General features: G+C 44.5%; 1 pseudogene; it reads left to right on the top strand.

Moving 5' to 3' along the window:
* Positions 1-2,035: 2,035 nt before the first annotated feature.
* On the top strand, positions 2,036-8,721 carry LOC146187386 (uncharacterized; annotated as a pseudogene).
* Positions 8,722-10,505: the final 1,784 nt, after the last annotated feature.

Raw genomic sequence — 10,505 nt, 5'->3', positions numbered from 1 at the left:
AATGTTTAAATCTAAAATGCATGAATTAATCAATACCTATATTCCAACCATAAGCATCAGCGAGCGTAGTTCCTCCCGCTGGTTTAATTCTACACTTAGGCGTCTTAAGAACAAGAAGAATCGACAATTATGTGCAGCCAGACACACCAACAGTCCACAAGCATGGCAGAAATACCGAGATACATCCAAACTATATAACTCAGAGGTTACTAAATCTAAACGGTCTTTTTTTATGAATCCATCCTGCCTGACTTAATTCGCACTAATCCAAAGCAATTCTGGAATGTAATTAATCCCAAAGATAACGATAAGCCTTTGTCATTAATGTCTAAGGATGGACAGCTTGTCCCCAATAACAAGGTAGCGAAAATACTCAATCTAACCTTTTCCTCCGTTTTTACAAGAGAGCCAGACGATAATCTTCCACTTGTTTCCTCGTATAATCATCACATCATGCCAGATACCACATTTGCATCCCATGGAGTCTTGAAACTAATCGAATCTTTAAAATTGACGTCATCAGCTGGCATCGACGGCATCAATGCTTAAGTGCTAAAAAAAAACACAAAGAAAATCACCAGTATTATTTTGTCCCATATTTTTCAGCAGTCATTGTAATCCGGCATCGTCCCTCATGATTGGAAAGTGGGTAAGATTGTTCCAGTTCCTAAGCCAGGTTCTACTAACTACCGGCCAATATCACTAACCAGCGTCTGTTCGAAAATAATGGAACACATTATTTACTTGCATATCACAAGTTTTCTTATATCTGTCAAGTTCTTTCACCATAACCAGCACGGATTTCACAAAGGACTTTCATGCGAAACCCAACTCGCACTATTTCTTCACGATATAAGTATTAACGTAGACCTTAACATACCGGTTGACGCCCTCTTCATCGACTTCGAGAGGGCTTTTGACAAAGTCCCTCACAAACCGGTACTGCTGAAACTTTCGCAACTAAACCTTAACCCGCTCGTCTTCAACTGGATTCAGGACTTTCTCACTAACCGTCAGCAATTTGTAGAGGCCAACCATACAACTTCTACGCCATCTAACGTACTCTCTGGTGTGCCGCAAGGCACAGTCCTCAACCCTCTCCTTTGCGTAATTTGCATCAATGACTTACCTAATAATTCTTCATCAAAACTTCGGCTGACGATTGTGTGATTTACCGTTCTATTAACAGCTCTGGAGATAACGATATTCTTCCGTTCGATTTACAAATTTTGGAAGGGGGTGTCATAGATGGCTTATGGCCTTCAACACTAACAAAACTGCGCTTGTTTCTTTTCACAGACGACAGAATTACCCTACCCCAAATTATCTTCTGAACGGTTCCAGTGTCTCATCCCTCAACTGCATTAAATATCTTGGTGTTGATATCTCGGGTACCCTTAATTGATCCAGACACATTGCGTGCTTATTTAACAATGCTAATAGAACTCTCGGCTATCTTCGTCGTAATTTAACCGCTGGTGTAGCCAGGCGTAAATTACGACGAAAATAGCCGAGAGAGGCTTAAACATTAATTCGGCCAAAATTAGAGTATGCATCTGCCATCTGGGACCCCGCTCAACTTAACATAACTAAATCTATTGAACTTGCCCAAAACCGCGCTGTTCGATTCATCTACTCAAATTACTTGTACTCCACCAGTGTTACTTGTCTAAAAAATAATGCATGCTTACCTAACCTCCAGCAACGCCGTATTGTTGCAAGACTTTGTACTATAAAATGTTTCACAATTTTTCTTATAACTGTTCTATTCAGCCTGCTCATCGTTCTTCAGCCCGCACAAGCCACCATAAGGCCGTTTACCCTCCACCTGCTTGCACCGTCACCCATCTTCACTCCTTCGTTGTTCAAACAGCTCGTGACTGGAACAATCTTCCCACAAGTGCCATCCTTCATACAAGCCCGGACCATTTCAAGAAAGCCATAGTGACATTGTTTTATTAACACCAGGTTGTTTGCCCACCTCTCATGTAGAGACCAAGGGCCCTTGAGGTATCCGAAATAAATAAATAAAGAAATGTCCCTAGAAAGTGAACGGAAGTTCATTGTCTTCGAGAGGTGCTTGCGGGAGCTGGTGGGCACATGTTGCACCTGCTGCCAGCCATGCCGCAGCGAGCACACTGTCGTTGGCACGCTGCTCAGAGTGCGCATGGCATGTCCACAAGGGCATGAGCGTACGTGGAACTGCCAGCGGCTTGTGGGTGGAAATGCAGCTGGAAACCTTCTAGTAGCTGCGGGCATCCTGTTTTCGGGGTGTCCAGTGGCTGCATCACTACGCTGCTTCAGACTGATGAGAATCGAGACTATCAGCTAGCGCACCTTCTACAAATACCAGCGTGGCTGCTTGTTGCCTGCTGTAAACGAGGTATGGCTGCATGCTTCTTTATGGGCGTGCTCTAAACAGCTTTAAAGCTTTGCGTTTCTAACCAGTTTTAACAAAGAAAGACAACACATGAAACTGGTGGATCGCTCTGCAGTAATGTTTGTCTTAGTTGAGCAAATCTGAATATTTGTTGCGTTGCAGGAATGCGGCACAATTTTATTTTTCAAAATTCTTTACATTGCAACATCGCAGAAGCTAATGATTTATGGATGCACGGCTCCATTGCATAAAGCAGCAAGTGAGCCCAGAGTATAGTGGACGATTGTTTGCATCCGAAGACAATGTTGTAGTGCTGATTACAGAATTATGGTTCAGACACTGCACAATATTTTGACATTACTGCTGTGCCACTGTCACTTTTATGATGCATCAAAAACATGTCTTCAGTGTCAGCAGTCATGGAGGTAGCATTTAATTGATGTATGGAAGACTCATATACAAAGGTGTAGGAAGAGGCCTGGAGGGAGTGTGCAGCTATCATATTCCTGTCCTTTGTTGTGCTGCTATTCCATTGCATGTTTACACAAGATTCACATGGTTGCATTGGGAAGAATGGGTGATAAATATAAATTTGAGACCCATGCTTGGCGTTATTTACATCTGCCCATTCTATCTTTACTCACCAGCACACTGGATGTAGCCACGACTGTAAAGTACTAAAATATGAACCCTTACTCGATAAAATATTGTTCCCATGCATTTATAACGAGTAACCTGCTTAATAATTGAAGAAGGTTATTGAGTGTTTGTTGTCTTGCCCGCAGCTGTTTCAGGAGCGGCAGGCTACGCTGGCCGTCGAAATGAAAGGATCGCAACTCGACCTTGCTGGTGACAGTCCGTGTCATTCGTCAGGATACTGCGCTTTACCTCACTTACAGCCTGATGGCCGTGCAAGTTGGCAAGATTGTCCGCACTGAGCAAGTTGTGGTTAAAAAGGTGTGTTCTTATTACTGATGGATATAACACAATGGAATGGAATAGTCACACAGCTCTACTCGAGGGGTGAGCATCCACCTTGCGGGCAGGATGCTTGTCGGGGTAAATCCCAGGGGGGTCCAGTTTTCCACTAGCAAAGGAAAAAAGGAACGGTGCCGAGAAACAACAATATGTGAGAAAATATTGCATTTAATTCAGCTGAAACGTCAGCAGTCATACAGGTAGAGTGCAACTGTTGTATAGAAGAAGCATATAATATGAAAACATCTAAAGTAATGTTGAAAAGCCTCGGAAGCAAATAGCAGTTAACTGGAGGCAGCAAAGTAATGGAACTAGAAAGAGCAGCGTCTCAGTCCTATTGATCAGGGCTACTAGAAATTATTGAGGAAATAAAAAGTAGCTGTTATGACCCTGGGAGGCTCTCTCGTTACGTACACCACATTACTGATATCTCTTAAAAAGGTGAAATCATAAAGGGAGAATGGACATCAGTTCAGTCGTTCAGTCGTGCCCGGCTCTTCGTGGCCCTATGGACCATATCACGCCACGCTTTCCGGTCTCTCACTATCTTCCTAAAATCATATTAATTCATCTTCATGGACATGGGCAGGGCATATAATGTGGAGAACAGAGGACACTCTTAAAATAGTGAAGAGTATTCTAAAGGAAGGCAAATGCATCATGAACAAGAGAGTCAGATGAGGTTAGAAAATTTGCACAGGGATGGGTTAATTGGAGGGAGGCTATAGAGGCCATTGGGCTGCAGTGAACACTGTTAGGCTGATGACGCAATGAATAAAAAGGAGCAGCTACAACAATCAGCCCACGGTAATTTTTTTCCCTTTTGCAGTCTGAAGCAGTGCCAAACAGCGTGGCCATGGAAAAAGAAGGGTTGAGGAAGTGCCTTGAGGGACTTGAAAATGCAGGCGTCACCATACGTTCCTTGACAACAGGTAATACTCCAGGCTTCTATACTTCACCATGACATCAGTCAGTTGGAACTTAGGTGGAAACAGTGTATAGAAAAAGCAGTATATTCTATCCAATTGCACTCGTCACATCTTAAAGAACAGCACTTGGTTAAGGGTGAGATGATATCTGCTAGTATGCTGTTGTTACATGTTCATTCCAATACTAAGCATGTGGCATGGGGGTCACTTATCATCCCAATTAATTAGCCATGTCTTTGGAGTTGTAATTAAGGCATAATGGCAGCATCACACTCAGAGTAGTTAGAAATAGACCTTATAGAAAACCGGAGATGGTGTAAATTCAGGTAAACCTGGATGTAACGAAATCAAGAAAGGTTAGCGGCTTTTAGCTCACTTCGCTAACCACTTTTTATGAAACTAAAAAGGACCGTGCAGAATAGAAAGCAAGATCATGAACGAATGCAGATTAGGTAGCATATCAAATGTTTACTGCAAACTGTCGTTACATTCAGTTGTAAACATGTGAGAGCCTTTTCTCATGGAGAGTGCCTTCACCTACGCAGATCTTCAACTAAAGCATGATGCTACGTGTGGAATTAGGAGAGCGGTGGAAGCAGGGAGGTTGAAAGCCACCTTCCTGGCATTTGTGTTCTTTTAAAAAGGAAAGAGAACTCTCAGGATGGCTACAGGCTACAAGTAAATGTAAGCGTTCAAGTATTAGTTGTGGTATGTATGGAAGAAATCAATTTTTGAGCGACATGCCTTACCAAGCTGCCAAAGTTCGGCAGGGAACTCATCGCAGCCAAGGGCCGCAGCTCTCGACAAACTTAAAACTAACCCTTTCCAACCCAGTGACTCCATTTCCTATCTCCAAAACTAAAGTGTATCAGGATATATGGAAGAAACTCGAAACATGTCATGACCACATGATTCAGAAAATTTTCATTTATCTCAGCACTAGTTAATGGATAGTTAGGACGCGAGTTGATCTCACGGCAAGGTCGATCACTGCAACAGCACCATTACGAAACAGGAGAATGACTGCATGGTCCACCTTTATGCGGAAAATGGAATGAAAATAGGGGCCATGGCCAAGAAGAACCGTAGAAAAGGTTACATGGCCAAGCTCGGTTGACGAGACAATCATAGTGGGTCAGTGGACGACTGCGGCAGAAACGAGCAATTAGGCTGTAGGCGTCAGTGGGTGCTGCATTGACGGAGTTCATCTGGGACGTCAAAGGGAGCACGGCGGGAGCCTCTTGAGGAACCATAATGTCAGCAGGCACAGATAGTGGACACCATGCAGACGGCTCGAACCGCAGCAGCTCCTTGAAAAATGTTTGCCGGACCGTCGATGACAAGTCTGTGAAGCTATTTTCAATGCCAGCCACAGTTGGAACATTGACTAGGCACCGAAATTTTGGCATTATGCTACGAGTCTTCAGTGTCTCCAAAGTGCCATTCAAGCTTGTAAAATGATGAGACACTCAGGCAGGTTTGACAGGGCAGGTTAACACAGCCAGCGGGCAGCAGCACACGCACCACAAGACAAGGTCCAACGGAATGTGCACACCTCGATTTCCTGTTCTTTTTACTGGCTCTCATTGACTCATCTCAGTAACAATATAAAGGAATTCATTACATGGAGGTTCATTAGATCTATGTTTAACTGGGAGCATTTTTACAAACACAACCCCGCCGGGGTGGCGCAGTGGTTATGGTGCTCCACTACTCTCCCCAAGAATGCAGGATCGAATCCCGGCCGCAGCGGCCGCTTTTTAATGCAGGCGAAAAGCAAAGCAGTTATGTGATGTGCGATCTCAGCGCACGCTAATGAGCACCAAGCGGTCGATATTTCCTGCGTCTGCCACTATGACATCTCTCATAGCCCGAGTCGCTTTGGGATGTTAAGCCCCAGAAACCAAATCAAACCTCTTCTGCTTTGCCTTCGTGTTTAGCTGGTTCCCCCGACGAACGTCCTTCTGAGTAGTCACGGTGCCTTGCTTGTTCTTTTTTCATTTTCGACCGGTATCCCGGTGTCAGGCGCTTCTACAGAGAACAGCCAGGAATAAGCCACAGATTTGACGTATGCCATGTTGCCAAAGGTTAGTAATTAGCATCCCATCGTTTTTACTATTCCAAGAGGACTATTTCAGACTTTGCAAAAAGGACACTTTTCAAAATTTTCTAGGCCTCAGGAAAAAACTGTGGGCCTGCAGTCGGAAGAACTCCAGCATTGAACGGTGGATCGGCGACATCATCAACCACTCGTACTGGGTGGCCGTTATGGGCCTTGGGAATGGAGATTTTGTGGTGAGCATGTGTCTGAGCATGCTCAACCACATCTGCAACAAACATGCCGGTCATGAGAGACCTTACAAGGAATGTGTGCACGGCCCTCTCCAAAACCGAAACTGGATGAGATCAAGTAAGAGCTGGTATTGAACGCCGTTTCTTGAATGCTTATTCAATATTGCATCCTAGACTGCAGTAATAAAGTTTTAATTTGTCTCGAAATGATTTTTTTTCAAGACTCAAAGGCCTTCTAGCGGTTGAAGGAAATTGTAGGCTCCCCTTTGCTGCTGCGCGACATTCGTCAATTGTCTCCGGATGTCCAGACGTTTTCGACGGAATCGTTCCACAGCCTGCTGATCCAGTTTGCTCCCAAGGCTAATGCTTTCTCCCAAGAAGGGATGCAAGCAAGGTATGTTATTTTTAGCTCGTCGAATAGAACAGCAAGCTAGGCAGTTTGGCCGGTCTCCATAACATAGGCCATACAGGTCTATGTTTCAGCGTAAGGTTCCGATAACATCTGAATTCTCGGAAAAAGAAATCAAAAGAATCTCGCTGAAAACACAGTTATCTGTTCAAAAAGAGATGTTGCTTAGTCAAAATGATCCCTGCACCCGACAAGTTGCATATGTGTTGTGTTTTATGACGCTAGGCGACTAGGGCCCTCACGCGCAAAACTCAAGGTGTTTGTTTAGCAGGTTTACGTCTTTAAAAATAATCGAAAACAGAAAATATTTCGACAATGGTGTTCTCTCCTAGCAAGAGGCTTGGATGAAGTGGGATGTGTTCACTATTGAACCACATAAGATGTCTCTTCTCGATTTCCTCAAATTTCAAGCAGAATATTAAAATGTGGTTTACTGTCAGCTGTTAACCGCATGTCTCACATTGATATTTTTCTTGTCCGAAAAGTATGATGGTTTAGTTTTGGGGTTTAACGCCCCACAGCGACTCAGACTGTGAGAGACGCCGTAGGGGAGGACTCTGGAAATTTCGACCACCTGAAATTTCGTGCACTGACATCGCCCAGGATACGGGCGCCTAGCCGAAAGTGGCCGCAGAGGCCGGGATTCGATCCTGCATTCTTGGCCGCAGTAGTCGAGCGCTCTAACCACTTCGCCACCCCAGCGGGGCCAGAGTATAAGTTGCGTATGAGATTAAGATGTCTAATGCCGAGGCGATTTAGGACAATTAAAAAAGCGCTCTTTATGACCAGACGACTTCCATTCTTGAACAATAGACTTGACGAAGTGTAGTTTGTTGTTTGTTTCGCTGTCCCATGAAGCCTGCCATTCAGCTCTCAGTTTACTCTATATGAATTTCATACGGTATTTACGAGGCATGTAGATGTAATTTGTTACAGTGTTGTTACAGTAGCCGTGTTAGGCAGCCATCTATGGCCTTAGAAGCTATTTAATGCCAGACAACAATCCGCGTCAGTAATCCATGTGTGCTTTAGGCGTTTGCAACAATGAGAAGTGTGTTGGAAAGGACAATGCAAATATGGGTGTGCTTGAGTTTTGGACATACATTCATGAGTGTCTTCGTAGTGAAATGCAGCTGTAAGCTCAGTGGTGTCACTGGTCCTATGTTTTTAGTAGCACTGGCTTAAAAAATGTGGAATGCAAGCAAATGACCTGACCGCTTCTCTTGATTCAGGACTCCGCTGGCTGTAATGCACTTGAACGAAAATTCTGTGAGGGAGCAAGCGGAGACGGCGGACGGTGAGCAGCGCTGGAAAGTAAAGACCTCAAAAACAAGGAAGGGCCACTTCTTTGTCGGTCCACTAAAGAGGAGCCAACATACAGTAAGCAAACAATGCATGACTCAACAGGCACCGGTAGCATCGCAATTAAAGAAGGAATTTTTTTAATTATGTCTTCGTTACAGGGGTTACTAGGTTTGCCATTATACCAGTGGACTTGCTAGGTATGGGTTAATGCAAATTAGTGTGTTGTTGAATTGTTACCAACTTGAAGAGTATTATGCGCAATGTCGTGTTTTCAAATAGTATCTACTTTTTTGCCTTTTCCTGTAGACTACGTCGGCATCCTGTTGAAAGATGTGGTGGACAGGTGCGAAGGCTCCTCCTACAAAGTTTCAGAAAGAATACGCCGCTAAATTTGAACCACATGACCAGCCATTATGATCGGCCAACGAAGGAACAACTCATTGATATCCGACACTTGGTTTTCCAAGCCTACTCCGCCCCCTCTTCCAATGCTTGCCCTACCATCAATCGCTACTTTTCAACCCTTGCAAAACTCGACCCTTGACTCTCGAGAAACTCCACAAAAGGACTGTTCACATCAGCAAGGCGGAGCGTCACAGCAATTGTCGGCATCCATACCTGCCGATACTACTGTGACACATGCAGGCCACAGAGTCAAGCGTGTGGTTAGGCTCGACCTCTAAAAGAAGGGAGAGGATGTGACAGTGAATCAGCAGCTGTGCGCCATAACCACTGAGTCGCCACAGCCACGGGAGACCCTAAGCGACTACACTGCGTCACTGAACAAATTGGCTGATGACTGCAATTTCGCAACCTTTTAAAGCGCATGTTGTGCCAGTAGATTGCGAGCGGCGTCAACCATGTAACCATGAAAACTCTGCTGTTGAAAAAAACGAATCTGACTTTCGAAACTGTGACATGGCAGTAATCAAGCCGCATGGAATTCCCAAAGCAGAACTTTTTGAGAGGCTGACGAGTGTAAGGAGTCATTTTAGTTTTACAGTTTATTGAAATAAAATGATTGATTGAAATGATTGATCGAAAAATGCTACCAGCATGTGCCCCTTGATAAAAATGGCCAAACGTTCATCACGAACACTCTGAGAGGTTTGTGACATAGCAACCAATCACCATGACTAGCTTCTATGACCATCAAAGAGTGATAACTTGTGCCCGTTTTACATGTGTATGATACCCAACGCCACCTACATACATGTAACCTAACTCAGACTCTCGACCAGCCCATGTGTGTGTGTTAGAACGCGGCAACGGAATCAACGTCAACAACGTGCGCACATGCACCCAGCTTAAATAAAGTTCACTTTTATAATCTCAAGGCATAACATGCCGTCATAAGAGAGCCAGAAGTAACAAGAGCAGGAGCCATTAGCACCGCAACACCTGTGACTGCCATGGCAAGTCTCTTTTTACAACCGCCCCCGCTGTTCACGCCTGGCGACAACCCAATAACTGAATGGGAAGAATGGCACGAAGCCTTTTTGATCAACAAACCCGCCGTACAATATTCAGCTAACTGTGACGCCGCAAGAAAAGCACTTCTTCATGTCTTGGGACCGTCAACACGACATATCCAGAAAACGCTTCCGGACACGGCAAAATAGTTTACACTGGTTTTTGTAATATGTCTTATGGCAAGCTTGCGTAAAAAAAAAAGAAGATTCCATGAAGGTTGACATCAAGCAATTTCATAAATTATATACGCTGTGCAAGAAACAGTGCGGTAGCCGGGTCTAACTATCGACGAATTCGTCACCATGTTGAAACTACAGGCACGCAAGAGCGACTTCGCACAGCAAGAGAGCCGCATGATCGCGGACCATATCATTGTACGGATCAGGTACGATGCCCTACAGGAACGACTTTTCAGAGCCCAAACTGATTGTGGAGAAAATAATTTCAGTAGCCTGCAAAGCCGCTGATATCTCAAAACAGCATGTGCGTGATCTACGCGATAAGCAGAGAGAGGCTACTGTGGATCGTTTATCGCGCAGCTACGCTGACAACACGAGACAACAAGCACGTCCGCATTGTACCATCTCACATCGCATGCAGCAACAATCTGGAAACTCTGCACAGCCTTCTCGTCGCACATGCTCAAGATGTGCCACTAATCATCCACGAATGAACTGTCCAGCATATGGTAGCTGCTGCTACTCTTGTGGCAAGTTTGGTCACTTTGCTGCTTAATGTC

Source organism: Amblyomma maculatum, chromosome 6, assembly GCF_055883805.1.
Source record: "Amblyomma maculatum isolate TAMU_Amacu chromosome 6, ASM5588380v1, whole genome shotgun sequence".
Classification (NCBI taxonomy): domain Eukaryota; kingdom Metazoa; phylum Arthropoda; class Arachnida; order Ixodida; family Ixodidae; genus Amblyomma; species Amblyomma maculatum.
This window is presented reverse-complemented; position numbering and strand designations above follow the sequence as displayed.